The 25,436-nt window shown below is 45.6% G+C and overlaps 1 long non-coding RNA gene across 1 annotated transcript; it reads left to right on the top strand.

Annotated features, from left to right (window-relative positions):
• The first annotated feature begins 1,063 nt into the window (after nt 1-1,063).
• Nucleotides 1,064-25,162, top strand: LOC309842236. The gene is made up of 3 exons (XR_014299571.1): nt 1,064-1,196; nt 7,293-7,441; nt 25,040-25,162. It is a non-coding gene; the product is annotated as an uncharacterized lncRNA (long non-coding RNA).
• The last annotated feature ends 274 nt before the right edge of the window (nt 25,163-25,436 follow it).

Genomic DNA, 25,436 nt, shown 5'->3' with positions numbered 1-25,436 from the left:
GGTCAGTCTGAGCCCAGGCAGGAAACATTTAAGAAGCCTGGCTCCCCCTCAGTCCTGGGAGGTGTGAGGTTGGGGAGGGGAACAATGATTAATCACTCTTAGGCCACCTGATAGTTTGACTTGGGGACCCAGAGCTCATCCAGAGCCCCTTAGATGTTACCGGAGCCACAGGTCATTTCCTCTGGAGCCCCCAAGGTCCCTGCCATGGTTCATACGGTCCTCACCACTACAACACACAACTAGGCTTCAGTTTGGAGCTCCTTTGAAATAAGTTTCCAGGAGTTTTCCTGGTTCCCCAGATCCTGAGAGGTTTAAAGCCTGGCCATGCCTGAGGCCCCGATCCAGAACTGTGCCCAGTGTTTGCTGCACGTGCACAGAGCTCCCTGAGGGTGGATGTCTGATTGAATGTCAGCAAATCCCAATCCAGGGCTTCTGGGACACTCCTATGCTTGCACCATGACTGATGGCTGGGCTCTGAATTGTTGTGTTCTCTCCCCTCCCCCACCTCTGCATCCCATCACCTGTGGTTCCAGACTCCCCCACCTCACCTCAAGCCCTGTGGGATCTCACTGTGGATAAACAAAAAGGTTTACATGTGGTGGTAGGTATAAGCTGTCTCAGATGCACGGAGATGGGGGTGGGGTCCGAGCATCTCTAGTTGAGGAGAACAGGGGGCTACCGCAGGAAGAAGAAATATTTTTGGAAAGGTGATAGATGCTGGTTTGGGGAGCAGGGGTGGGTGGTGTAGGAGTAGGCCTGAGCTGACATCAATTTTTTCTGTTCCCCTGGCTTCAAGATGACAGTCTTGAAAGATGACCTAATGTAGTGGCTGGTCAGCTCGAGTGCTTTATTTTTATTTCTTATTCCCAATCAACAGTTGCACCGCTTTTATTAGCAATCAGTGCTTTGACAGCAGCGCTGAAGGCACTGGGCTTGCAGCAGTGAGTAGGAGGAGGCGGTGGAGAATGGGAGGGTCGGCTTGGAGTGGGAAGGGCCAATGAGAAGTGGGAGGGGCCAACTGAGAGTGGGAGGGGCCTGCAGTGAGTGGGAGGGGTAGCTCGCCCACTGAGGGTGAGCTAGCTGAGTGAGGAGGAGGCGGCAGGGGCAGAAAAGTGCGGAAATTTGTTCCATTCCATGAGCCCGAAGAGATCCAAGGCCTGCAGGGCTGCTCGCTCGGGAAGCTGGACAGCGTCCTGGTGAGTGGGGTGCGGCTGTGGGAGACTGCCTCAGTATCCACCCCCTTCCCAGGTCTCTGAGTCTTAGGCTGGCATGGTCTCAGTGGGGACTGTTTCCTCCAATGTCTGCAGCAGGGTGGTGTTTCTAGAATGATTCCTTGTTCTCTTTCCCTAGGATGGAGGAAGGAGAACGGACCCACTCTGATCAGAGACAGCAAAATCCCGCTCACATATTTGAGAAGGAAAAGCTAAAGGGTGAACGGGACACAGCCTTACCCCGTCAGGAGCTGGGGACCCAGATTGCAGCCCAAATCCTTAATAGCTCTATTATTTCATGGTCATTAATGGATCCCTTATTCCGGCTACAGCCCGAAAATGAGCACTTGGGGTCTGAGCAGAAATTCAAATTCCTATTTTGCTGTAGAACCGTTAAAAGAATGAACTTGGGGTCAGGACCCCCTGGATCTGAACTCTGGCTCTGACTCTCATGAGCTGAGTGGCCTTGCCCAAATAATTCAACTTCCCTGACCCTGAGCCTCTTTGTTAGGGAAATGGGAGGTTACATGAGATCCAGGAGGCAAGCTGCCAGAAGGGCCCGGTGCATCCATGCTTCAAAGGCTGGCAGCATTCTCATCCCTGCTCTGCCAGTTCCGGGTAGTGTGACCTTGGGCGAGTCACTAAGTCACGTAATCCTGGGTGTTCTCCTCCCATCCCTCTGAGGGCTCTACCTCTGTCAGGGTCTTAGAATAGGGGCTGGCTCCTCATAAGCTCTGAGTTTCGCCGATTTAGTAATCTCCTGACTTCATGCGTGGTGTGGCGGGATATGTGGTGGGTACAACAGCAACCATGACATCATTGTCTAAGATATTATTATCCAGGCTTGGCATCAGGAAGGGAGAGGCCAGCTGTCCTCATTATAGTGTTCTAGTAGCAAAAAAAGTTTGCCGCCCCTGCCCCAGAGCCTTACATCACTGACTGCTAGAAATGGGTCTTTTTAAAGAAATGCAGATTCTCAGGCTCACTCCAGCTCTACTGAATCAAATCTGCATTTTAACAAGGTCCCCGGGTGATGGTGTGGATTTTAAATCTCGGGAAGCACTGAACTAAAGCATCTCTGAAGGATGGATCAGACAGGTTCTTGGCATTTCCTCTGAGGGGTTGCCCTCCTCTGAGCCCCTTGTGCCTTCCGTGTAGCCTCTGTCTCTCCCTGTTTCCATTGCCAGGCTCCTTGACTGTCTCCTCTGTTAGCCTGTGGCCCTCGTGAAGCCAAATCAGCCTCAATCACCCCTGAGAGATGCTTTGGACCTGGACTTTGGGGTCCCTGTCCCATCTCTGTCACTTAAGAGCTGTGTGACCATGAGTGAGTTTCTTTATGCATAAAAAGTGGGAAAATAACGATCTCCCAGGTTTGTGGTGAAGAGTAGAAGATTGAATGAGTGGCAGGCATTAGGCATTCGGTAAGCGTTAGCTCTTTCTATTGTTGCTGCTGTAATCATACACTCTAGTGCCAAGCCCAGTCCCGGGCACACAGTAGACACTCAATAAACATTGACTGACTGAATGAGGGATCTCAGCTGGGTGCACATTAATGTGTTTCACACCCTGACATTGGCAAAGCTCTTTCAGATATTGGACATTGAACTCTGCTTCTGTTGTGTGATTTGAATTCCCTGGGGAGGATGAGCGATTGGGAGCAGGCTCTCTGTGTCCTCTGAAAAATAACCTACTGAATGTGCAAGACCACACTGGCTTCAGTCTTCAGGGCCAGGTCAAGGAAAAAACAGCACTTTAAAAAAATATGGTGATTATGGTTTAGGGAGGCATTCCTCTTAAGCCAAGTAAGTACGATCCAGGAAAAACAAATGCTGCTCATTTATATTTAAGGAAAAGTCAGAGGGCAAAGCTTTGACCCAGCTTGAAAGCATCCTCTTGTTCTTGAACAAGATACTATACTTTCAAAATTTTGCCTTTTTTCACCCAGGACCAACGGCTGGAGGAGGGAAATGAGAGGATGTCTATAGCGAGTCCTCAGCTTCCACTTCCGTGTCCCCTTCTTGAAGTAATTGGAAAGGTAGGTTTCTGATTCTGAGCCCTCCCAGGCAGCTCAGCCACCAGGGAGTAGCACACAGCATGTTAGAAATGGTAGAGAATGTTGGAAGCACACTATTTCCTGACAAAAACACTGGCTGCTGAGAGATAGTGAAAGCATCTGACAGTGGGCTGCATCCGTATCTATGCTCTTGAATCATTCTTGTGAGCTTGGACACCTCTGTTCCTCTTAGCATGAGACAGTGGTGACTTTGGACCTGCTTTCCCCCAAGAAATTTGAGCAGAGGTTTCCTTGCTGTATCCTCTACCTGGTTGTGAGAACTTTGAGGGTCATTATCCTATGTGATTCATCACTGTGTTACTGCAGCTCTGGAGAGGGCGTAACACACAGTAGGTGTCAGTAAAGGCCAAACTGAATTGAATTTAGCCAAGGATCTGCAGCCCTGCAAAGAGGAGACACTTCTTGGAAGCCCCTGTGGGTTAAATTGAGGGGCAGGGACTGGAAGAGAGGGATTCCCGAGTAATGACAATAAGTTTGCCAGCCTCTGAGCGAGGCCCGTAACATGCATTATCTGTCATCCCCACCTTACAGATGAGGAAACTCAGAGAAGTTAAGTAACTAGCTCAAGATTAAACAACTCACAGCTCAATACATGTTGGAGCCAAATACATGCATGCTTTTTTCTATTTCTTTTATTTCCTCCACTACTGATAGTATATAAACTGTAGACTAGAACTGACAATCCAGGTGACTGGGCGGGAGAGAGCAGACTCTCTCTTTGAAATGCCTGAAAGTCCCTTGATCATTGAGGAAAAGGAGCGGTCCTGTGGCGGAGCTCCAGTAAGTGGGAGGAGCCTCCAGCAGGTGGATGTTAACTCATCGTGAGAATTTATCGATAATGAAAGAGGAGCCAAAACAGAATCAATGCATGCTATTGAATAACTTTAAAAAATTGTGTTCCAGGGAACTCCAGACCTATCATATCTCTGGGGGAAAAAGCAGTATGGGAGAGGTAGAATTCTGATATCAAATGGTTTGAGAAGCTGCATCCAATATTTCTTCTTGAAGATTCATGAGGCACCGTCACCCCTTAAATAGTCAGAGACCTCCTGAGAGAGGAATGATTGACTTTCTGGAACCCAGTGTTTCCCATGTTTATTGGACTCATGAACATGTGTTTCAAGGAACATTTTTTTTTTTTTTTTTTACCTTCCACAGAACTACTATTCCACTGAACTCTGCTGGGGAAGGTTGGCTGCAAAGCTCCTTTCTGCCCTGTGGTCAAGAGAGCATGCTGTGGAGCTCTGTGACAGAGAAGTCCCACTTGGCCAATTTGTAATGATTTCCTAAATTGGGCAAATAACCTCATCCAAATGGCCGAGGTGATAAGCTCCCGGAGGGGAGAAGGCGCCGGAGGAAGAGCAGTGTGTCTGGCTGCACGTGGGCGCCTCCAGCAAGGTGGTGCTGATAGCGATGTTTTTCTTGGGTGTTTGAAATTTTCATCCCACAATTATGTCTTAAGCCACAGATAAAATTCACACCCACGTTTTCCTCAAGATAAACCTAACGTAATAATACTAATACAAAAAGATTAATTCTTTGGGGAAAAATGGAGGGGAAGATGGCCTCAGCTTAAGAGGAAGTCGACTTTTAAGAATTGGCTTGAGATTTCTATAGTCTTCACTCCACACTGACATGGGAATCTGTGTGCTGTGTTCTTTAACACATGCGTGTCTGTGCATGTACCACAACATACCCACAAGTGGGGCTGCCAGAGGTCCATTTTAAAGCCCCTTACCTCAAAGTCCAGTCCACCCCTTAGGACTCACTGCAGTGTCTTCTCTGTGAAGTCTTCTCTGACCACATAGGAATCACTTTTCTATGTCATCTTGGAGAGTGTATTGGTTAGTTCTTATCACAATCTGCTATATAACCACTCTCCCCCTACCTCTCACCCACAAAAACAACCCAGTGGCAAATCACAATAAAGATTTTTGACCTGTAGCATCTCATGTCTACAAGTTGGCTGGGGATTGGCTGATCTAGGCTGGGTTTTGCTGCAGGCTGTGGGTTTGGTTGAGATCGACTTCCCATGTGTCTCATTCTTCTGGTGCCAGGATGCTACCTGAGGAATGTTCTTTAGAATTCCTCTTACAGCCTAGGTTTTGATTCATGCATTGTTACTTCCACCCATGCTCCACTGGCTAAGGCAAGTTTCATGGCCAAGCCCAAGTTCTGTGGGATAAGGAAGTATATTGGAGGTCAAGTGCGTGGAAGTCAAGGGGAAAGGATCCAATATTTGATGAATGACACATGATACACTAGAGAGGGTTTGTAGTCATGTCCCTGACTTAGGTACTTGGTTAGATAACTGTGTACCCTTAGGAATTGTGTTTCTGTGTCTATCAGAAACAATAACATTGGAGCTGAGTCTTGAAGAGTTGAGGTTTCCTCCAACACCTCTGTGGTGCCTTCTGTTTCCCACAGCAGTACTAAAGGAAGGCTGTAATGAGATGTAAAGTGCATAGACAGTCTGGCAGACATAGCCACGCCTCCTGGCTCTGCTGTGTGCAGGGGACCCTAGGAAGCCCTTTATGGTCTCTTTGTGTTGGAGTTTATGAGTCATAATTAATCACAGCCCTCCCTTCTCAAAGTCCTGAACTAATTTAGAATTATACATGCTAGTTTGATGGGGATGAGAATATTCACTTTTATAACTGACAAAGCCGAATTCAAAAACAGTTTAGGTCTAAAGCTGAATTGGTTTTCTTGATACCTTCCTCTACATTTGGACTCTGAAACCCATCTCAGGGTAGTTATGGTCTTTCATAACAGATTATTAGCTAGATACATAGAGAATTGTGGCCAGGAGAGAGAGGCTACCCCTGGAAAGGTTGTTTATACATTAGAGAAATGGGTGTCAGCCTCTTGTCATCTTGAAAATCATGCCAATCTCTCCTTCACCCACATTAAGGAGTGTGCGAAGTGGGAGAAGGAAAAGTGAAACCATTTCCCTTCCCCTGTACCTCCTCTGAGAAGGAAGCCATTTCTGTTGCATGGAACAGCAAGAGTTGGGGAGAAAGGAAGCATGGCTCTAATGACCCATAAAATGAGGCTGATTTTATACAGAAAAGGCCACCATTGAGTCAGAAAACACAGGCCTTTCAATGCCACTTGCTGTAGATGAGCCATTGTCCCATGTCTGGCATGCCTGTAGCAGCTCTCTCTTCTGCGAAGTTCAGGTGGGCAACATTCTACTTCCATCCCACATCGTAACCCCAGTCTTCCCCCATTTGAACCGAACAAAGCCATCTGTGTCTGATGAGTTCATCTGAATATGCTTGACACCTTCAGGGATGGAGCCCATACTGGTCAAGAGATTTGAATTTGTTGGTTAAACCAAATGCTCTTCTTAGACTCTCCCCTCTCATCTTAGATTCTACTTTGTTATACAGATAATCAGAAGTTAGAATAAAGCATGATGACTGTTCAGAGAGTAGAGAAGGTATGGTTAGGCTGAGAGTAAACTTCCCAAGTTTATGAAAAGCCACACACTTGGATGGGGGCTTGTACTCTTTCTTCTGGGGCAAGACACTGGGTGAGGTAGAGCTGGAGGGAGATCCCTAGGAGAGGATCTTGCATTTATGAGGATAATGATGTCAGTATTTACAGTGTTATAGCCGATGGTCCCAACAACTCAGGTTGAGTGATTAAAAGCACAGCCTCTGGAGTAGCTTCCAGGCTTTTTCATATAACAGTTATAAGACCTTAAGAAAGTGTATCCCAGTTTCTTCATCTGAAAAATGGTAATAAAAGAGGATATTAAAATACTTCCCGCATGGTTTTACTGTGACTGAATGCACGTGGTGGTCAACCTTTAAGATAGCACCAGTGATCCCTGCCTCTAGGTATTCACATCCTTGTGGAGTCCCCACAAGGGGAATGTCAGATGGACCTAGTGACTTGCTTCAAATAAGAGAGTATGGCAAAACTGATAGGGTGTTGCATTGAGATTAAGGTACAAGAGACTGTGACTTTCATCTTGCATGCCTTCTCTCATTTTCTAGCTTGTTCCAAAGGAAGCCACTGCATATGTGAGTTCCCCACGGAGAAGCTCATCTGGGAACCACCTGAGGCAGCCTCTGGTCAAAAGCCAGCTAGGAACCAGGCTCTCAGTTCAACAGCCAGTGAGAAACTGAATCCTGCCAACAGCCAAGTGAGTGAGGTTGGCTCAAGATTCTCTTTCTTGAGCATTGAAATGACTACAGTCCCCTTCCCCCAATAGTTAAGTGTGGTCTGCATAAGACCCTAAAGCACAGGACCTAACTAAGTCATGTCCATGTTCCTGACTGATACACAGAGATTGAAATAATATGTTTGTGGCTTTAATTTTGTAAATTGTTAGACAATTTTGTAATTGTTTTGTAATTTGTTAGACAAAAATGGGTGACTAATATAACACATATACAATTCTTAGAGCTGTGCTTAGTGTATAGTAAGTCCTCAAGAAGTGTTAACTGTCTTTATTATTAATAGTTTCATTTCACAGATGAGAACAATGAGGCTTAGAGAGAGGGGATGTGCCCAGAGTTTCACAGTGAATATGTAGTAGAATAGGGCACCCACCCTTGTTCTATCTCTTTCCAAAGTCAAAGTTCACAAAGCATTACTATTTGAAAGATCTAGCTCATGAGGTCCCTACCAAATTTATTGAAGAGAAGGCAGATTTGCATGGGAAACCCTGGAGAGGATAATCCCCTAAGGTTGCAGAGAGCCTATACCTGGACCGGGAAGAGCTGTGGTCAGCCCTTTAGAAGGACTAACTCCTGTACCCAGACTTAGGGGCTAAGGACACAGAGAACTGATGCATGGCTGAGTCTGTTCCAAGGGTTTGTAAGACTGTGTGGACCAAGGGATGGAGCTCTGGTCTCTCCTTGCCTTCTCTCATTGCCTCCAGCAGTTCATGAATACAATATCTCAGTTAAGCCCCACCCAGAGAAGTCCCATCTTGGCAGAGACCATTTTCATTGCCATCTTGTCATGGTACTGACAATGATGATAAATCATATTAGCTGATTAAAGAGCGGTCATAATGAACAGACATTTCTGCAAAGAAGACATCCAGATGGCCAACAGACACATGAAAAAGTGCTCCATATCACTCGGCATCAGGGAAATACAAATCAAAACCACAATGCGATATCACCTCACACCAGTCAGAATGGCTAAAATCAACAAGTCAGGAAATGACAGATGCTGGCGAGGATGCGGAGAAAGGGGAACCCTCCTACACTGTTGGTGGGAATGCAAGCTGGTGCAACCTCTCTGGAAAACAGCATGGAGGTTCCTCAAAATGTTGAAAATAGAACTGCCCTATGACCCAGAAATTGCACTATTGGGTATTTACCCTAAAGATACAAACGTAGTGATCCAAAGGGGCACGTGTACCCGAATGTTTATAGCAGCAATGTCCACAATAGCCAAACTATGGAAAGAACCTAGATGTCCATCAACAGATGAATGGACCAAGAAGATGTGATATATATACACAATGGAATACTATGCAGCCATCAAAAGAAATGAAATCTTGCCATTTGCGACAACATGGATGGAACTAGAGCGTATCATGCTTAGCGAAATAAGTCAAGCAGAGAAAGACAACTATCATATGATCTCCCTGATATGAGGAAGTGGTGATGCAACATGGGGGCTTAAGTGGGTACGAGAAGAATAAATGAAAGAAAATGGGATTGGGAGGGAGACAAACCATAAGTGACTCTTAATCTCACAAAACAAACTTAGGGTTGCTGGGGGGAGGGGGTTTGGGAGAAGGGGGTGGTATTATGGACATTGGGGAGGGTATGTGCTTTGGTGAGTGCTGTGAAGTGTGTAAACCTGGTGATTCACAGACCTGTACCCCTGGGGATAAAAATATATGTTTATAAAAAATAAAAATTATATAATAAATAAATAAATAAATAAATAAATAGAAATATTAAAACAGAAAAAAAAAAGAGCGGTCATAACCACTTGGGACAGCATGTTCTTTGAGTGCGGTGACTTCTGGGAACATCAATGAGATCTCTCAGGTTGTATGAACAGCAAACACAGGAGGCCTTCAGGAGGCAGGTGAAGCAGCTGAGTTTTGAGAGAGTGGGTGCAAGAAGTGTGCAGATGCAAGCTTTACCACACAGACACCCAAAGAATCAGACAGAAGCAGAGGTGCACAGACACTTTTATTAACACAGATATACTCCCGGGCACACAGCCATGCTTATAGGCATACCTACAGAAAGACATACACCTTTAGATATTCAGAAAGAAAGACAAAAACGTGCAGCTAAATGTCCAAATATGAGGGAGGAACATTTATACACCACAACTCATGTTTCCAAGAAGGGGAAGACATTTTTATTGCACTATCCAGGAAAGTAAATTATGGAAGAAAGTCTTCATGCTTTTGTCCATCTCTTAACTATTTTCCCCAGAGAAGTTACTTATTTGGTTGGTAAGTTTGGGAGAAGAACTGAGCATGCTCAGTTTAACTCTTCCCAGGGCTTCTCTGTCTTCTGTCCTGGTTACTTGCAGAGAGCTAATAGCATTCTTGTCAGTTCTCTGGTACTGTGTAGTCTCCCAGATTTGGCTTCACCCTTCTGGGGAGTTGTCTGGTGTGACCAGCACTAAACATCTAAGTCTATTTAGCTCAGTGGCAAAGGATTTGCATACCCATTGGCTACAAATCTGAAGCCACATCTTCCACTTGACTTGACTTTATTGAGTTGAAATTCTGATTTCCATCTTCTGTCTCATGGGTCTTATTTCTCAGTTGGTTTCAAAATCAGGATTCCCTGGTTCCAACACTAGACATTTCCACTGATGGAAAAAAACAGACATGGACAGGTATTCAAAGACACAAGCATGGGCACATAGATGAGATAGTACCTTCATGGTTATGATAGCAGTTCTTAACCTTAGATAGGCATTAGAATCAACTGGAAGATTAACAAATGCATGCTGATACTGGGGTCCCACCCCAGACAAACTGAATCAGAATCCGCTGGATGAGGGCCTGAGCAGTGGTAATTTTAAAAGTTCTGTGATTCCAACGGGCAGCAGCCCCACCTCCTAGTGCTCAAAGGCTCACACAGAGTTTTGCCTCTATGGGGAATTTTAGTGGTCCCCATATCCTAATCTTTCTTCTTGGAATCACCTGCTTCCAGGTGCAGCTCCAAATTTCATTCCCATAGACATCCTGGAGATTAAGTAGCAGCTGAGGGTTGTTTACAAAATTGCAAGGGCCTGTGGCTAATGTCATTTCAAGTCTTGTGACTCTTCTGATAGACAGGAAGACCTTCTCCCCACTCTTCCCAACACTGTCTCCAGCATACGTGAATGCTCGGGAAAATTTGGTCTCATGGTGTTATGTGTCTTGCTCCAGTCCTGCTTTTCATTGTAGCTCTGTCCCAGAGCCCTAGTGGTGCAGGTGCCTGGGATGCTGAGCAGAGAGTGGTCCCAATGACAGTGGGAAGGCTGCTCTTCCCGCAGCCAATAGCACTTTCCTTGCAGTGGATGGACGCCAAATTTCTCTGCCAGCAACAGAGAGGGCAAGGCCAGGATGGTGGCTCCAGAATAGAGAGCTTCCCTGGCACTGCACCTAAAGCTGCCTGGATTCCTTCTCTGCCTTTCTCTATGCATCAGAAGAAGCCATTGGCATCTCAACCAGGAATGTGGCCTTCTCCATCTGCCCTTTGCTCTAGGCTCAGAATTCTCATATTGGTGTGCATCAGAATCACCTGGAAGGCTTGTTAAAATACAGATTGCTAGGCCTCACTTTCAGAGTCCCTGATTCAGTGGGTCTGGAGCATGCCTGGGAATTTGCATTTCTGACAAATTCCCAGGTGATGCTGAGAACCACTGCTCTATACTGTTTCTCCTCCACTCTTGAGTTAGCTTGTTGTTTTTGTTTTTGTTTCTCCTGGCATGTGAGGATTCAGGCCACAGAGGGGGCCCTTAAGTCACTTCAGCTACAGTGTTGATCATGATCAAGCTTCTCCTTAATGACCCTCTACTATGAGCCAGACACTGTGCTGAGGCTTTACATGCATTATCTTCCCAAATCTTCCCAACTACCAACTCCTATTCTTCTGTTTTACCCGCAGGGAAACTGAGGTTAGGTGGCCAATTCCAGATAGCATAATGTGGAGTTACTAAGTGGTTCAGCTAGGACCAGAACCCAAGCCAATCATGGTTTTAAAATACCCATTCATTCATTTTCCCACTTATACATAATAAATAAATTTAACAAAAATATATTAAGGATCTTCTGATGCTGTTCTAAGTCCTAATGATACAGCAAGGAATAAGGCAGAGATGACGGCTGCTTTCATGGGCTTTAATTCAAGAGGAAAAGAGAAAACGTAGCTAGTGGATTAGAAAATGCATCAGATTTTGGTCAGCTGTTCCTTTGTGGTCCACAGTGAGGGAGGTCCTGACTCAGTGTGTAGTCAGGGTTTGGGGAAGGGCTTCTGGTGGGGAGGGGGCAACAGTGTGGTCCTCTACACTCCCTCCACGCTCCCAGCTGAGGTCGGTGGGTAGAAGCCTGTGGTTCTTAGAAGCAGGCCCACTGTTGGGATTAGCTGCGATCACCCCAATCCCCAAAACAAATCCACCCCTCTCAGAGAGCCGCTCAGTTCCCTCCAGAGGAAGGGGTCCTTAGTCTTTTGCTAAGCTGCAGCCCGAGTCATGGTGGTACAGCTCAGTCTGGGCAAAGATCATCTGATACTCACTGTGTAGAGAGAAATGGTTTATTGAGCTATTTCACTGAACTCATTCACAGGGTGAGCAGGTGAGGGGGCCCGACATGAAGCTTATTTTAGAAAGCAGCCATCAGCCTGATCTTTATACAACTCGTATTGAATACCCATGCGGATGGTGTGCTAAACTGTCCCCTATTGGCTACATGTGCCATCATCACAGCCACTGTCTGACTCCCCATCATTTATCGATACGTGTCCTCAGCTTACTGGGGTTGTCATTTTAACTCAGTGTCAGACGTCTGCTGCTTGGGGGCTCCATGAAGGCCCTGAATGGATCTTAATATTCTTAATTTCTGCGCTACCCAGCAGAGTGCCTGACACTTAGATTTCAGTAAATGTTGGAGGGATGGATGGTTGGATGGGTGAGGGAATGAGTGAGATATTCCCTGCCCTCTGCCTGGCCCAACTGGCCTAGGCCTGTTTACCTATGGACACTAATGAGGTCCACCTTACAGACTGAGCCTCTGTCTCTGTCAGGCTGCACCTGAGGACCCAGTTACAGCAGCAGGAAGATCTGGGGTGAGCTCCGTTGCTCTCAGTGTGGTTTCTGGAGGGGGAGGGGTGGATGGTTCTGAGTCCTCATCAACCTAGAGTTGCTACTCCCCTCCTTTTCCACTGTGGCCCCCCCTCTCTGGGGGAGTACATCCCTGCCTCAGTTTCCAGTTTCCTGCCACTTCCCTGTATGGACTGAAATTTGCCTTGAATCTCCGCCTGTCTTTCTAAGACCCTACCATCCTGCCCGGCTCTTTCCAGCACCCCCCTCCTCACTTAGGGCTCCCATAATTCCAGCTGTAGGCTGGGTCTCTGGTATCCCAATGCCCCTGGGCTCCTAACACTTCCATCTATGCACCACGTTGGATGAACTCATCATAGCACCTCTAGCCTGAATCTGTCACACTCCTTCAGATCCCAGAACTGGCACTGACCATGAGTCACTGCCCTTGGTCTGCCAAGTTAGGCACTTGAGAGGCCAGCCCCACGTGGTCCAGCTTCTTCTCCCCTTTCCTCAGTGAGTCACTGAAGCATTAGCCTCCCTGGACCTGCCCAGGTCAGGATACCTCCTTTTCTCAACTTTTCTTTTTCCCGAGTCTCCCTTTGGACCTGGGAGGGTCTGATAAATGTCTCCTTCCCTCTTTCTACTCACTCTGGGCCAAGCCTTCTGCTTCCCCCCAGCCCATTATCATTCTGAGGCTGTTAGTTATTCCCCCCATCCCTTCCTCCTCCTTATGGTTGCTTCCGACCAGACTCCCCTGGCCTCCCCTAGCAATAAGCCATTTCAGACAAGAATCCGATCTTCCCAACATCTAATGTATCCTTCTAATCTGCTCACAGGTGTCTTTGTTGATCCCAGTGAGAAAACTTGCTTAAATATTTTAAGGAGCAGTTAATGTATTAGTTAACAGCCCAGCTTCTGGTGTCAGATTGCTAGGATTCAAATCCTGGCTCTGTCCTTTTCTAGTTTATATCCTAAGGCAAGGTAATGAACCTCTCTGGGGATAGGTTTCCCCATCTGTAAAATGGGGATAATAATGATCCCTGCTGTGAGATCCCTTTTGTGAGAAATAATGATCCCTTTTGTGAGAATAAAATGAGCTAATATATGTAAATATTATGAAAAAGATCTAGTACATAATAAACACTCTGTAAATGTTAGCTATTGCATTATACACACTGATGGTGGCCAAAGAGCTGTTTGTTCATCCATTTATTCAAGATGTAGTTATTAAGAACTTAGTATGCATCAGGTTCTACAAAGCAATCAAAGATAAAGGAGACACCTCTGGAGCTCCCAGTATGAAAGGTAGCAGCCCCAGGCCCAAACCATGCAAGAGGATATGGGTATGTATGAGCAAGGTGGATGGGGGCAGGCACACTGGTCCTCCCAGAGGGATGTAGACGGGCTGCTCCATGTTGGGCAATATCAGTTATATTTTCTCCTTGAGGCAGTCGTGAAGATGAGGAGTCCCTGGCATCTGTGACAGGAGACCAGGCTGGAGAGGAAAGCACCTCTCACCTGGGGACACATGAGGCACTGTTCCCCAGGACTCCAGGATTCACAGACCTCACAGTATGTCATGGTCCCCCAAGAAACAGGGTATCTTGACTGGCAAGAGCCTGTGGAGATAATCAGTCCAAGATCTTGGTGGTGCCAGAGGGAGTTCATGGATAGAGCCTCCTGGGTCAGTGGACATGGCATGGGGGTCTTGGCTGCCCCAGGATGGGGCTTATTTCCTCTCGAAGGTTTTCTTCGGGAGGGAAGAGGGAAAGCAAAGAGGGACACAGCCGCACTTCTCCATGCTCTCACCAAGAAAGGGCTTTCTTTAATCTGCTTCTCATCACCTTTGTTGAAGCTTGGGGTCTTGTAGATTCCCCCTGCACCTCCCGCCCAGAATTTAGTGGAAATGCTATGACTACTGTTTGCTTTTCCATTTTGTTCATGTTTTCAGTCCTATCCCTTCGCAGAGTTTGCCTTTGCCTTCTGCCTTTCCCAGTCAGCCCGCTTCTGGCAACCCCCACAGCGCCCCCCACCCCAGGATCATCCCCAGAGGGCTTCCAGGAGAGGCCTGGAGGGCTCACTCTACCTTGGGGCTGATTACTGTTCCCCCACAAAGCAGTCCTAACCACCAACAGTACATCGCTACCTCGGCTTGTAGAGAAGATATGAGATGTTCCACTGCCAAATAAACTCAGTAGACAGAAGACAAATGTCTCAACAGAGAACTCACAAACACTCAAGACTTCATTATCCTGAGATGTCCCTAAGAGACCCCAGATATCTGGAGGGAAACAGTGAAAGCCTGAGACGGTCCCATTGTGAGCAAATGCAGCCTGCAGTCAAGGGTAGACCGCCCTTTACATAAGCTCCTAGTGGAAAGAGGAGGAGGATAGGGTGGACGCTTAATAACAGATTGAAAGCAGGTCTTCTTTCTAGGGGGGGCCTGAGGGGCATGGCCCAGAGGAGAGGGGTATTGAAGGCACATGAGTGGGGTTGGGCTGTAATCAGTGGATGAGTTCCCTTAGGACCGGGGTGGGCCCTGGGTGCATGTGCTGGGGGCCAGTCCTGGAAAGGGGGCACGAAGAAGGCCACCACTCGAAGAGGAAGCACTATTTATGGAGGGCTCACTGTGCCCCAGACTTCACTCTGAGAACTTCACACGGATCGTGCCCTTTCACACCTCAGACAGGCACTGTCAAGTCCTCATTGTCCAGATGAAAAATCTGAAGGTCAAGGAAGCTAAGTGACTTCCTCAAGGTCCCAGAACTAAAAATGAACACAGCCAGGACTTCAGAGTTCACATTCGCAACACTGCTTTATCTCTGGTTACATATTGTGCTTCTTATGAAAATAAAAATCACTGCTTACATTATTCAGTTCATACCCTGTGCTCGACACTGTTTTATGTATGCTTACTCCTCATTTCCTCCTTAGCAGCTCTATGAAGTGGAGGTGCGGCTGCTATCCTGTTTTGCACATAAAGAGAATAGCCTGGTAAGTCTCTCTGTCAAATGAATAAATAAAATCTTTAAAAAAAAAAAAAAAAAAGAAGCAGCACCTACTCTTGACACGCTGATGGACAGACTCCAGAGCCCAGCACTTGACTCACGTTCCTCTCACTGCCCCTTTCCCTCAGTGCATGCTGTGAAGGAAGATGGGAGCAAAGGTGGGGAAAGTCCCACCTCATGGCCTCCATGTTTCCTTGAAGGTCAAGGTGGGGGAGTCTCTTGGAAATGGGGTAGGGTTGGGAGGTAGGCTAAAGGGGAATGGAGGTGGTAAGGCTTCAAGAGAGCCAGAGTGGGGGCTTGGCTCCGGGACCAAAGAGCAGGTGGCAAGGCAGACCCAGTGGAAATTGTTCTGATTATCTCAGCTTGAAATGCCCTCAGCAGAGAGCTCAGCATTGGGCCTGAGCTGGGTGCTCAGTGCTGGAGATCACGTGGTACCAACTCTGAAACTCCAAGAGCTGGTGGGCCCAATGTTAGCTTTGGGAACACCTGATGGATGAAAGGGACTGTGCATGGAGAACATGCCTGCAATGGACTGAATGAGTGTCCACTCCTCACCCAAACTCCTATGCTGATGTTCTAATTCCCAATGTAGTAGCATTTAGAGGGGGGCCTTTGGAAGGTGACTGGATCATGAGTACGGAGCCCTCTTGAATGGGATTGCTGCCCATAGAAGACATGCCAGGCGTGATTATTCTCTCTATGTGAAGATATAATGACAATTTAGAGGTCTGAAAGCAGGAAGAGGACACTCATCAGAACCCAACCATCCTGAAACCTTGATTTTGAACTTCTAGGCTTCAAAATTGTAAGAAACAAATATTTATTGTTTAAGCTACCCAGTCTGTGGTATTTCTAATAGCAGCCCAAGCTGCTATGACAAGATCCCATGGAATACAAGAGATGGTTAGTTCTGGAGGGACACTCTCCCCAACCAAGAATGTGCCCTTGGGGCACTAATGGTAGATGTTTATCTTGGCACAATTGACCACTGGTTATCTCCAGCTTCTGGGAACTGCCTGGATATAGGCTTTCCAATGCTAAGTATTCATGGTTTTTAAACCCTTGGGAGCAAGAGCTGAGCCCTCAGAAGAGATCCTGTAAGAAAGGTCCAGAATTAGTCAGATGACCACAGCCCCTCCTCCCATGTTCCACCAGTCTCTCTCTTCCTTGGCTCTTTCTCCAGGGGTCAGTCTTGGCTACTGGCCTTGACTAGTGTACCTCTTGGTCTCTCTGTCTCTCTCCTTGATGATTTCCTCTCATTGGTCTTGGCTGCTCCATGGCTCTATTTCTGGAATCATGAATAGAACTTGGTTCAGAATTGGCCACTCCACAGCCTGGGAATATCGTGGCTCTGTATGCTCCCCATGCTTGAGACTCACTGCCATCATTGTCCAGTGTCCAAACAGACAAAAAGCTGCAAGGCTCTAAGAGGAGGGCTCAGGTCAAGCTTGGTCCAGTAAGATGCAGACTTATGGACAGATGTGGATAGATGTGAGGACAGCAGCCTTTTTTTTACAGCTATGCCTTAGGATAAAAGCCTGAGGTGGGTTCCTTTCTCAGCTCTTGCCAGCTGGAAGGAGAGCAGCACTCAGATTCATCCTTGAAAGGAATCTCGGATGCAATGGCCAGAGGAAGCTTTGCTCAGGGATGCATCCAGAGAGTTCAGAGGACTCGTTAGAGCATCATCTTGCTCTGAGAAGCTGTTAGTTGAAAGTTCATGGTTGAGGATGGCTTTCTTGTACTCCATTGAGAATTCCTACCTCTTTCTAGATGCACATTATAGGGAATGTTTTATAGATGGTATATATGACTAAACATTCTGAGCATTATTCAAGTCTCGCATAGTTGTGCTCTTTGGACCTACAGAAACCCAACCTTGTGCTGACTGGGTGGCAATCTGAGGAATTGTGCTGGGGCAGAATTAGGGGACAAACAGACATCCTAATGGTAATAATAGCAGGAAAATGAAAAGCAGCAGTAATTTATGGAGCTTCTATATTCCAGGCATTCTGTCTAGCACCTACAGACAGCTGAATAATGGTTTCCCATAATTTCCAGGTCCTAGCCCTTGGAACCTGTTAATGTCACCTTTGACACAAAGGGACTTTGCAGATGTGACTGAATTAGGGATTGTGAAATGGGGAGATTGTCCTGGATTGCCTGAGTGAGCCCTAAATGTAGTGTAGGAAGGCAGAAGGAGAGTCAGTTCAGAAAAGGAGATGTGACAACAGAAGCAGAGACCAGAGTGATGCAGTCACAAGCCAAGGAATGCCAGCAGCCACCAGAAGCTGCAAGTGGTAAGGAATGGATTCTCCCCTCTAGCCTCCAGAAGGAACTAACCTTGCTGATCCCTTGACATGAGCCTGGTAAGACTCTTCAGGTGCTGGGCCTCCAGGATTATCTGAGGATGCATTTCTGTTTTCGTACACTAAATCTGGGTAGTTAGTTACGACAGTGGTTGGAAACCAATGCAATACCAGCCATGGAAAAGCTGGCTAGGCAATCAGGCAGTCACTGCCAGGCTGTGCTAAGAAATCATGGAGTTGTGACTGAGGCTACTTTGTTGAGGGTTCTTGCATGTGGTTACTGTCATGACAGAAGCCTCCAGAAAGGAAGGAGAAGGAGCAGTTATAAATGTCATAATCAAGATGTTGCAAGGGGTTGCCTGGGGAGAGGTGGGTGGGAATCAACTGTGGGGAAGCAGAGGTAGTTAGGATGCCAGGTAGAGTGAGGCTGGGGTAGAGGTGCTGATCTGGAGTTTGCTACCCCTCCAAAGGGTACCAGGCATCAGAATCTCAGTGGGCTTCTCAGTTATGACCAAGCCAGTGTTAAAGTTGTTAGTTCCTGGGAGGGCCTACTTCAGGTTGGGTTTGGATGTGTGTGTGACTGCAGCCCTTCAGGTGACAGAGGCACAGTTTTTCTCACCCAAAAGGGGGCATTGCTCAGCCTCCGCATGAGGGGAGAGGGAAGCAAGGCACCAGTTCCAAATCCTTGGTAAGGGGAGTAGTGGGCAAGGGCGTGGACCTTGGTCGAGTGTTATGGGATTGGAAACAGGCTCCAGGGCTCCAAGGGGACCGAGGTGCTGGGCCAGCAAACCAAGGTTGAACTGAGCTCTTTGGGCTGAACCTACACTGCAGAGGCTGGGAAAGCTGTGTCTCATAGGGCAGGCAGGTGCTCAGGACTCATCTAAGGCCACCAGACTCCCCCAGCCCTCGGCCAATTTCAGTACAAGCTCAGACTGCAAAGGAGAGGCTGGAGCTGAGATTCTTCATTGATAACCAGCTCTGCTCAGGACCAGCTCAAGGAGGCTTCCACAACTGAGTGGGTAGGGGGAGGATGGAGAGGAGACAGACTGGCAACAGAATCCCTTCAGAGATAACTCCTGGCGTGACCATTCAGAAAGGTCCATAAGTTCGAGGACACTGCCTTTCAAGTGTGTCTCCAGATAAGTAGCATCAACATCACTTGGGAATTTGTTAAAAATGTGGATTCCTAGGGTTGCCCATGCCTTCTGAATCAGAAACTTTGGAGTTGGGGTCCAGCAATATGTGTTTTAACAAGCCCTCCAGGGATTCTGACATAGGTTGAAATTTAGGAACCCTGGCCTAGAGCACCAACTAGGATATCATTGGGTTCCCCTAGGAAGACTGGGGTCATAGCCTAATCCTTTTCATTTTCTCCCCATGCCACACAAGTGGCAGGTTTTTCAAAGATGTTCACAGTTGTATCCAAAGCAATCCTCTGTATGAAAGGAACCTTTTTTCCCTCTTTCAGGGATGTGAATTCGTATCAGGAGATGAGTATCTCCTTTCACTGGGGCTTTTGAATTATACAGGACTGTGGGAGGAGTTCAGGGGATCAGATATGAACAAGACCTTGAAATATATTTTTTCCAAATGGATGCGTAGTCTTTATTTAAATAGAAAGCATTTCTGGTTAAATTTGGTGACTCATTTGTAGGAAAACCAGTGAAAACCTGACTTCTGGGAGTCTTGATGATTTAAGCCCTGTTAATATTAGCTGCTGGTTGGATCACAGGGAGAAAATCGACAGATTCATTCTCCTGGGGGCAGGGAGGAGAGGGAGCTCCCAGCTGAGCCAAGAATCCGCAAGTGTGCGTCTGGGTGATTAATGGCATCAGACCTCAGTGCCCTCTTTAGCAGTCCAGCTAGTGGCCTCAGGGAACCCTGCAGCATTGGACTTGTTTATGCGAAGTGGCTCCCAGAGCAGTGCTGGGGACAATATGTAGTGGGGGAGGGTCACAGAGGAGACCAGGCAAAAGAAACCGTCTCCACATTCCCTCCCCAGCCGAGCCTACAGCCTCATGTGCCATGAAAAAATGATGACTTGACTTCATTAAAGTCTTGTCATCTTTCCCCTACTGACAGCTTGAAAAGAGCACTCTTGCCTTAGCAGAAAAGGATCCCAGAGGCCACTGGGGGCATGGAAATCACAGAATAAACTTTCAGAAAGAAAAATCCTTTTGCCCATGTTAAGCAAATGCTGATTATAAGAATGAAAGGGGTGGGGGAAAATTTCTCGAGTTTAGGCAGTTTTGGGGCACATAGCCAAGGAACACTATGTTAGCAGGCCCCTGCCCTGCTCTGATCCCTTAGTGAAAGATTCTTAGGCATGGTCACAGTCTCGAGAGAAGACCCAGAGGGAGGGAGGAGGAACCATTACAGATATCATAAGTAGCAAACACCTTACTGGTCTTTCCTGGCATCACAGCTTCCCTGACCCTATCTTGCCTGTTTTGATCTGATCTCACTTTAGCCTACATGTTTCAAGTCTTTGATATCTAATGAGCACCTAGAGGCTCTGTGATGGGCACAGCCCCACATGTGACTCCCTTGATGCCTTCTTTGAAGGTCATATCATTACCACCATTTTGCAGAAGCAGAGGCTGAGAGATGGGAAGAAAGGTCATTTGTTCAAAGTGACCCAGAGATGGTACCTAGTCTGGGGTACAGACTTGTCTAATTCTTGTGGACCTTCAGGTCATTGAGACCCGGAGAAAAGTTTAGAGAGTTTTTGCCTTGCACTGAACTCTAGAGATTTAATGCCTTGTTGACGGCCCCTCACTTGGTTAGTGGAAAGAACAGAACAGAACCCCGATCTCTGACACATGACTGGTGACCTTCTGATTCATTCATTCATCAATTAAAAACATATTTTCTAACTTCTAAAATTTTTTTTTGAAGATTTTATTTATTTATTTGACACACACAGAGAGAGAGAGGGAGAGATATCAAAGTAGGTAAGAAGAGAGAGAGGTGGAAGCAGGCACCCCGCTGAGCAGAAAGCCAGATTCGGACCTTGATCCCTGGACTCTGAGATCATGACCTGAGCCAAAGGCAGAGGCTTAACCCACTGAGCCATCCAGGTGCCCCTAAAATTTTTTTTAAAACAATACATGCATATGGTTAAAAATAAATCAAATAACACAAGGCTTATAATAAATAAGAATGATCCTGTCACAATCTCCCTAGAGGACAGCCTTTAAAACTCTTTCACATATTTCTTTGATTTAACTTTAAATCTGTATTTCTACATTTATGTATTTTTTTATGCAGAAATATCAATTTTTATTTTTATTTTTTATTTTTTAATTTTTGTTTATTCTCAGCATAACAGTATTCATTATTTTGCACCACACCCAGTGCTCCATGCAATTTGTGCCCTCTCTAATACCCACCACCTGGTTCCCCCAACCTCCCACCCCCTGCCCCTTCAAAACCCTCAGATTGTTTTTCAGAGTCCATAGTCTCTCATGGTTCACCTCCCCTTCCAATTTCCCCCAATTCCCTTCTCCTCTCTAACTCCCCATGTCCTCCATGCTATTTGTTATGCTCCACAAATAATGATGCTCCACATATGATGATTGACTCTCTCTGCTTGACTTATTTCACTCAGCATAATCTCTTCCAGTCCCGTCCATGTTGCTACAAAAGTTGGGTATTCGTCCTTTCTGATGGAGGCATAATACTCCATAGTGTATATGGACCACATCTTCCTTATCCATTCGTCCGTTGAAGGGCATCTTGGTTCTTTCCACAGTTTGGTGACCGTGGCCATTGCTGCTATAAACATTTATGTATTTTTACATTTACTTCTATTTTGTGATTTGTGGGTTGGGAGAATGTAGCTTTCTTACAGCAGTTCTCACCATCTTCAACCTCCTCCCCAACCTCATCAAACCATTTAGTCCTCTCATCATTTTTACTTAGATAAGTGATCAGAGTTTATTGCAATTGTATTTTCCTTCTTGAAATTTTTGCTTTTTCTTAGAGTTTATTTATTTATTTTTTATTTTATTTAATTTATTTTTTATTATTTATTTAAAATATTTATTTATTTATTTGACAGACAGAGATCACAAGTAGGCAGAGAGGCAGGCAGAGAGGAGGAAGCAGGCTCCCTGCAGAGCAGAGAGCCCGATGCCGGGCTCTATCCCAGGACCCTGAGATCATGACCTGAGCCGAGGGCAGAGGCTTTAACCCACGGAGCCACCCAGGCGCCCCTTTCTTAGAGTTTATAATTGCCTAGTGTTTTCCTTGCATCTTTCTCTACATATATATCTTTAAAGTTAAAAAAACAATCTTCAGAAGAAGAATCCATGAAACAAGATGGAATTGGGAGGGAGACACACCATAAGTGACTCTTAATCTCACAAAACAAACTGAGGGTTGCTGAGGGGAGGGGGGTTGTGAGAAGGGGGGTGGGGTTATGGACATTGGGGAGGGTATGTGCTTTGGTGAGTGCTGTGAAGTGTGTAAACCTGGTGATTCACAGACCTGTACCCCTGGGGATAAAAATATATGTTTATAAAAAATAAAAAATTAAGAAAAAAATCAATCAGGTATGTCATCAATCAGTCATCCACATATCATTAGCTTTTACAAAAATTCCATCATATCACATATTTTTTCATTCCCTCCACCTTTTTTATTCCTTGAGACCTCCACTGTAAGGAATTCTTTCTGCTTGATTCCAGTTGTGTTGGTTAATTTGTAGGCCTCCTGGACAGCTATCCTCCAGGGACTTCTTTTACTCTTGTCTTGGGTTGGCTCTACCATTTCTTAGTTGTCCATATTCCTCTTTCTTGGCTTACTCCTTAATTATGCTGGAGCATACCCTCCAGGACTTTCTTAAAGGAGGGTGTGTGAGAAGTATTTTTTCCCAAGTTTTATGTTTGAAAATATTTTTATTTTGTCCTCACACAATTTCTAGTTTGGCTGAATATAAAATTCCAGGCTGAAAATATTTATTTCAAAATGTTATTGCATTAATTGTTTCATTATCTTCTAGCTTTCAGTTTTATGCTTGGGGAGTTAAAGACCATTCTGATGATCTGTCTTTTGCATGTAATTTGTTACTCTTTGGAATCTTTTAGGATCTATTTCTTATCCCTGATGTCCTGAAAGTTTGTATAATCCCTGAGGTAGAAAATGCAGTCTAGTTCCAGGAAGTATTCTTAACTCAGTTCTTTGACAACTTCTTCTTTTTCCTCTCATTCCAATTTTTCTCTTTGTCAGATATTGGATTTGCTGATTGGTCATCTAAAGCTCTTGCATTTTCTTCCATATTTTCCATCTCTTTTTGTTCTGCTTTCTAATCAATTTCATTATCTTTATCCTCCAAAGCTTTTATAGAATTGTCATATTTTTCTCTTCTGTTCTTAATTTCTAACAGTTCTTTCCAGTTCCCTGTCTCTTTCTTAATAAACCCTATTATTCTTTAATGAAAGGAGTATCTTCTCTTATGGCTCTGAAGGTACTAATTCTATGTTATTTTAAAGTTTTCTTCTGAGTCTTGCATTATCTCTATTTTCTTCAGTTATTTCCCCCTCCCATTTTGACATCAGAATTTTTTTTTTAATTTTTAAAATTCTTTCTGTGATATGTTGGTACATTTTTTTCAAGTGTTTAGTAATCCTTTGTGCTCATTCATGAAATTGGTACTAAATAGATGACTGAAATCTCTGTGTGCAGGGCTGGGGCAGGATCATTAACAACTGTTAAGTTTTCACCATAGGATGATCAGATGCCAAATTGACTGATTCTTTTGGAAAGTCTCAAATGATAATGTATGGATCTTCTCTTTGGGGTTATTCCACTTACCCAGAAAAGCACTTTTTCAATCTCTTGCCTGGTTGGCATAGTCCTGGCTTCTAAAAGGTTGAACATGGGACATGGGGGAGGGGCCAGGGATATCACCTTTCCATGTGCAGCTTTAAAAAAATATTTTTATTGAGGTATAATTTATGCATAGTAAAGTATAAAAATCTTAATTGTATATTAAATGAATTTTTTATTTCTACCACTCTGAAAGTTCTTTCATGCTTCATACATATACAGATTATTAATTAATTCCTGTTTTCAGTATGTACCTGGCTCCCAGCCTCCCCTTCCCCTACATCCAATGCCCCTGAATTCTGTCCTTTCCCATTTTCCTTCTCCAGCAAATAATCTCACCACCTCTAGGGTAGAGCTGTAATGGAAGGAGCTTTGACTTTTAATGGCTTAAGCAAAAACATTATTCTGTATAACTAGAAGTTCAAAAGTAGGGAGAGTTCAGGATACACTATGGATCAGTAGTTCAATGGTGCCATGTAGGATTTAGTGTTTTTCAGGTTCTTTGCTTTGCTCTCTTCAACATCTCATTCAGATGAATTGGTTTCTCTTCATGACCATAAAGTCATGCCAAAAGAAATGAGCTATGCCTTTACTACTCAAAGCATGGTCCTTGGACTAGTGACATCAGTGTCACTCCAAAGCTTGTCATAAATGCAGAATCCTAAGCCCTGTTCCAGCCCAAAAATCAGAATCTGCATTTTAATAAGATCCCCACATGATTCATCATGCACATGAAAGTTTAAGAAGTCCTCAGTTACACATGTCCATATCCAACTGAAGAAAGTGAGAGAAAAATCTCTCTCCAGTGTTTTTCTTCTATTGTGTTAGGTCAGCTTGTGTCATGAGCCCACCCCTGGAGCCCATGTGACCTGTCTTGTGTGGACTGGTGGAGACTAATCAAGTTTCATCCTCTAGACCTGGGATAGGGTCTCCCCTTGAAGCACATGCTATGTGAAGAGGGATTGGTCTAACCACGCAGGGCTCTGGTGGGAAGGAGGAAATGGAAAAGTGAGCAGACTCCTCACATCCTCCTGGAGAGTCTGGTTGCCAAGTGTATCCTCTTGGATCTCTGTGTGCAGCTCTGAGCTCCGCCTCTGCTCTCCAGGGTACCCCATGCTTCCAAGCCTTGATCTGTCCAGGGGCCTTCAGAGAGAGCACATGAGCTATGTTCTCTCTGTTCCCATAGGTAACCACCTCTGGAAGGCTTTGCAAGCATAGCTTCCCCCTCCCTGATGAAATTCCTATCACACCTCCTTTTGCTTTATATCCTCTAAAACTTGTTGAAATCTCTTACTTGTTGCTGTTTTTCTCCCTGTTCTCTTTGTCCTTGAAAAGATTTTATCGTTATTATTTCAGCAGACCCTGGAGAAGTAGAGGAGATGGTGTTCAATCCACGATCTTCAACTGAAAGACTTCACCACAGATGGGATTGAGAGGGAACACTATGCCACACCACTTTTTTCTGATCTCTTTCTTCCCTCAGAGGAATGCAAGAGTGGTATGCAGTCTGACCACACACCAGCAGTGGCAGCATCAGAGTGAGGGAGGGACATGGCTGAGGGCAGGTACCTTGAGACCAGGGGTGTGACTCTAAGAACAAGCCCCGTGGACTCTGCCCCAGGAGCCCCAGACTGCTGCACTGAAAGACCAGGGCTCACCTTCCTCCACATCCCTGCCTTGCTTATCTCAAACCCACTCTGCTTTGTCCTTTGAAGTGGCTTTAACAAAAGGGAATGCTTAAATAAATTATAGT

The sequence above is a fragment of the Mustela nivalis genome, assembly GCF_964662115.1.
Source record: "Mustela nivalis genome assembly, chromosome: 10".
In the NCBI taxonomy this organism is placed as follows: Eukaryota; Metazoa; Chordata; class Mammalia; order Carnivora; family Mustelidae; genus Mustela; species Mustela nivalis.
Note: the sequence above shows the minus strand (reverse complement) of the source record. Positions and strands in the feature narration are given on the sequence as shown.